The sequence below is a fragment of the Trachurus trachurus genome, assembly GCF_905171665.1.
Source record: "Trachurus trachurus genome assembly, chromosome: 24".
NCBI classification, from domain to species: Eukaryota; Metazoa; Chordata; class Actinopteri; order Carangiformes; family Carangidae; genus Trachurus; species Trachurus trachurus.
The window spans coordinates 21226331-21231689 of NC_139910.1; the positions used below are offsets into that span (position 1 = coordinate 21226331).

Below are 5359 nucleotides of genomic sequence, written 5' to 3' on the forward strand. Positions count from 1 at the left end.
TTCACACATCAGTTATGAAGTCATTAAAATGAACAAGTGCTGGATTTATTAAAAATCTCTGTCTTATGAGACACTCGTTCTTAATTAACCAATGAAATCATGAATAAAGAGCAATGAGGGGAACTTTGTTATTAATCATCAAGTCTGCAGTTGTTATTAAGTTATCAATACATGTCACAGGTTTCTCATCATTATTTTTATTATTATCCTCTTGTTCTGGTTTAGTTCTGCAGCTGTCCATTGATTCACTGGTGTTTCTGGTGAATTTAGGTGGAAATATAAGTAAAACGTGTCGTGTATGGGCTGTTTTTGCCACTGGGAAGCTGGTGTGTTGTTGCTGTGTCTTGCTGTGATCTCACTCAGCATGTCCTCTGCATCGTTGACGATTCGTTCTGTATGATGAAAAGTGCAATGTTGTTTATCCTCCCCCCGTCATGTTGGTTGCATTATTGTAGTGTGGGAATAAACCTAAAGCTGTATGTGGATTATAATGATTGAAAATATAAAATATGCAATGAGATGTAGTCCACTGATTATTGTTCTTCTGTTTGACTTTATCGCTTAATGTATTTTTCATTCTTCTACGTGTCATTTTCCCCGTCTTTGTTTGCCCAATTCCCCTTATTTCAATTTTTCTCTCTTTCTCTACATGTCACATGACGCTGTCTCTGTTAATGTTCATGTATCTCCATGACAGGTCTCCCTCCTCCTCCTGCCATCGGTAGGAGAGTTTTGAGGACTAGAGGCAAGAAGCAACTTCCAAGCTGTTACACATTTCACAGTCACACTCACTCCTTCATACTAACTTAACACTGTATGAAATACAGCCTCTCTCTATCTCTCTGTGCTGAGACGTAGAGTACAGCTGCATGTGATCAAGACAATAGTACATAAACACCTTGTATTTCATATATGTTTTAAAAATATACATGCATGAATATAGATGTATGTATACACACACTGTTTGTATTTGTGTTAACTGTGTGTGTGTTTTAGAGACTGATTTGCTGGTACAGGGTTTGGCTGTTCAGTCCAACTTGCTTGTTCACCTCCAGTTGTAAAACATCTTAGGCCTAAATATTTGATTGTAGGTCTACTCCTTTTTAGAATACATGTATGCAATTCTGTTGCCCTACTTATTTATTCTGTATTATCCAGGTGCTGTTCGTCCAATTAAATCAGGCCCAGCTGGAGTCCCTCAGGAGAGCACTGATTGGCTGGGGATGTTGTGGACCTTTGCTGCCAGTTTGGTGGCTCCTGAGGATGAGGAGGAAGGTATTCACCAGCTAACTGAAACCCTGACATGTAAGAACACATCATCTCCCACTAATCAATCATCTAATGATGAGACTGATATCTTGAATAAGATGCTTATACCTCATGGATGACTCACTCAACGCCCTGCTGTCTCATGATCCATCCATGCTTCGCCTACTTAAGCATCTTGTTCAGAACATGACATTTACATGTACCAAATCATGAAATGAAAGTGAATCTAGGCAGAGTAATTGTCAACAAATGGAGTACAAATGCCTCAAAACTTAAATATATGATGTGTCACAATCCTCTAATGCATTTGCCAAAATCAGATGTTTTAACCGCAGGTGCTCATCATGATAACACAGGCTGTGCAGATGTAGTCATGATGGAACTGTCAGAATGTAATCTCTCACTAACTAACTACTGTAAGTTATGGTGCCTTTTAAACTCACAAAGTCATGGGAATATATTAGGCAGAAAATAAACTTGCCATCTTATCTTCTTTATCTAATTATCAAAACAATCCATCCATTCAGAGTACAGTTAATTAACTGTAATTAAAAACATGAACTGGAGAACTTGTGTATTTCACAGCACAGGGAGTTGCAGAAAGACGTTTTAGTCAGAGTTATTGCATCAGGATCGAGAGAAGCCGCTCCAGTTCAAGGCCGTAACAACAGCAGACAGAGAGAAAGATAAGAAGAAAATCCTTCCAGCATCATATTCAGAACTGTCTGGGTTTGGTAATGTTGGCCTTCACATTAAAAACTTTGTCTTATGTAAGTGAAGAGCATGTTTTTTCAGGAATCAGTAGTTTGCATGTTTATCATTCCCCCTCACCTAATATCAGTGGTGGACAGTAACAATTTGACTACTTAATAATCACATTTTGTCCCCTTCTACTGGTACCAGGTAGGGGTGGGATTATGCAAATTCGAAAACTAGTTACATCATTGCTAGACATCCGAGGGAACAGCTCGTAAAACCACATGGATTTCAACCCAGGGAGCCTGAAAATTACAGATTTCTTTATCAATTCTCACATTTTGGGGGCTGGAAGGCAAGACAAACACCCAAATATATGTTAAAGAGCCTTCAAAAAGTGATATTTCCATATTATGTCCCATTTAACTCAAGTAAAAACTTGACAGAAGTACTCTTTCTTGAACTGGAATCAGGAGTATCAGTAGCTACTTTGGCAGGAGTCATGGAGCTATGTAGCTACTTTGTCTTTGTCTTCCTCTGCCTAATATTTATACCTGCTCTAACTGTGATTGATGAACTGCTGGGACTGATGAATGTCTAATTATCCCCTCTTTCACTCAGCTTTCCACTCTGAGGAGCTCTAAAAGACAAGATTGTGGAGAGAGGGCAAAAAGAGACAAACATGAAGAGCTGGAGAGAGGACAAGAAGGCGAGAGACCAGAGGACGAGTGTGTCCGATGAAAGCAGAAGAGAGAAGACAGATAAAAGAGGACGAGAATGTACAGTATCACAGCAATATTTCTTTCTGTCTGGTGTTAACTGGAATTTGATGAATAAAAGCAGCTAATCTGGTCACATAGAACATCAATAGTCTGTGTGTTTCTTTGTGTGGAGTTTCTGGGTTTGGTTTCATCATCTGTCTAAAAATGATCAATGACTAACAGACCTGCAAGTCCACAACAGCCAAGTTCTGACGTAAAAGCAACAGCCTGCCAGGAAGGAAGGGATGAACAGTTGTGGGGAGCAGTCATGGAGCAGATGAGGACCACCACTTCCCCTGTATCCACCCTCCAACACCCCTCCCCCCTCTATGATCTGAATGGGTGACTCCTCCAACACAGGCTTGATATTAGAAGTAAATGAAAGTGGACAACAGAGGGGAAAAAAACACTAAATTGCGATTTGAGATAAGACTGTAAAACCTGCAGTAGAAATAAGGAATAAAAGGTGAGGGTGAGAAGATAAGAAAAACACTGGTGAGCCTGAATGTTAGATCACCAGCAAGGGCCGTTGTATAGGGGAGAAAGGTGATGATAATTCTAGGTGCCCAGCGCCCAGTAGGGCCCACAAAAAACCCCAGTAGTCTAATCTTTGTATGACTGAATTATTCTGCATAAGACCCTGACTTATACTCATAGTAATGCTGCAATAGCATCAAAATAAAGTAGGCTAAATAAAAAAAGATAATACATAGTGTAGTCTAAGAAAAAAAGTGGAAAAGTCAGGGGCCCATTTTAGTATTCTTTCAGGGGCCCCAGAATTCCTAGCAACGGCCCTGTCACCAGCAAGATATATGTCAGTACAGCAATAACACACACAACCAGGGCAACATCAGGAATAATGAATAGAAATGATTAGTGGAAGGTTTTGCATCCTGAAACACTGACTGTATCTGATGTTTCACATGGAGGAAGGGCTTAAAAAAGACTGAAGACCACAGTCATTTTCCATTTGTATTCCTACTGACAGGGCCAAAGGCAAGGAGACACACGCTGGGATGGTTGCCAGTCAATTGCAGGGCCAGCACACAGTCAAACACTTTCACAACAATGGACAATTTAGATTTTCCACTTCACATAACATGAGCGTGTGTTTGGACTGTGGAGCATCCCAAACAGCCAGAGACAACATGCAGGCTCCGCGCAGGGGCTGTGACCACCAAGCCCGCCCACCCAGCCTGAGATCATTCACCTATACATCAATTACATCTTTAATTCAAATAAGGCAATGCATTATTACTTTTGTCACTGATTTTGATACATTAACATGTAAGATGTACAGTATATCACTGTTGAGGCTGGTGGAGCTGCAGTGTGTTTCATTCATGTGTTTTGTGTGTAAAATCCTCATCTGAAAATGATAAAAAAGGGAAGCAAGTGCGTGTAGAGTAGTGAAAGAGACAGAGTATAAAAGGAGTAAATGTGTCTCATTCTGCTGCACACAATTTGCATGAAAACACGTCTGGCACATGTTACATCAAGTCTTCTGTGTGTGCAAAGCTAAATCCCATGAGTGCATCTTTTCAAGTCTGGGCTCATACTAATGAAGGCACAGCACCACATCTACTGAGAAAGTGTCACAGCCAAACCTGACTCAGCTCAGCCTGCCAGGGGATTGTTGCTCCACCAAACATCAGCAGAGTTGTCATTTAATGTCAATAATCATATGCAGGGGCTTCAGACAAAAAGCCTCCTTTTTCTTGAAAGTGTTAAACTTCTGTCTGAAGAAACTAACGCACAAGCAGCAGCAACACGGAGAGAAGACTTTAGACTTTGACGTTTCAGAGGAACACTCGCACACTTTCGATAAGTGGTTTAAGCAGAACCATAACCACCGTTTACTTCTTGTACTTGTTGTTTTGAATTTTTGATCTTAGTGCTTGAGTGCCTGAGCGCTTGTATTTTTTTTGAAGCTGCATAAACAGCAGTATTTTCGTCTTCTTTTTATTATGGTGAATTGTGGGGAGCGATAACAGCTGTGCGTTGTTTGGTGACCATGAAAGTCAGAGATAAGCGTTTGATCCCACTCAGTGCCGAGCACCTTCCCTAACATCCATGTTGTTCTCTTGACAAATGTATCTGCTTCTGCCTCCTCCTTGCTGATTATCGTCATTGTTGTCTGCAGCCTTTAATAGATGCATTTGTATAATTTACGAAATGTAAAGAGGGTACATTAGGTTTTAATTAAAAATGAGCCAGCTTGCAATCGGCATTGTGGGACTGTGTTGTGGCTGGCGTAATTAAATTAACATGAAATTAAAATGAAATCATAACTTTATTACAGCTCTAATGGATTTTAACCACATTGAACATATCAGTGTAGCAGAAAATCTCTGCCTGTACTGGGAGTTGATGCAGTAAATTACACGATCTCATCTGCTCAGAACCTGCTTATCAAGATACTTTAATTGAGATCATCAGGCGATATTTCTTATTACTGGAGATGTCTCCTCATATGATAAAAGACAGAAGAGAAAGACATTAACCTCAGATCATGAAAAGCATGTAATTCCTAAAATAGCTTGATGATTGAATGATGATTGAAAACTTTGCTGAGAATATACAGCACCTCTCATACTGTATGAGGATAAAAATCACTCACGTGAGATTCATTT

At 40.0% G+C, this 5359-nt stretch overlaps 1 long non-coding RNA gene across 1 annotated transcript; it reads left to right on the forward strand.

Annotated features, from left to right (window-relative positions):
• The first annotated feature begins 1143 nt into the window (after positions 1 to 1143).
• Positions 1144 to 2833, forward strand: LOC311007895. The gene is made up of 2 exons (XR_014596441.1): positions 1144 to 1305; positions 2587 to 2833. It is a non-coding gene; the product is annotated as an uncharacterized lncRNA (long non-coding RNA).
• The last annotated feature ends 2526 nt before the right edge of the window (positions 2834 to 5359 follow it).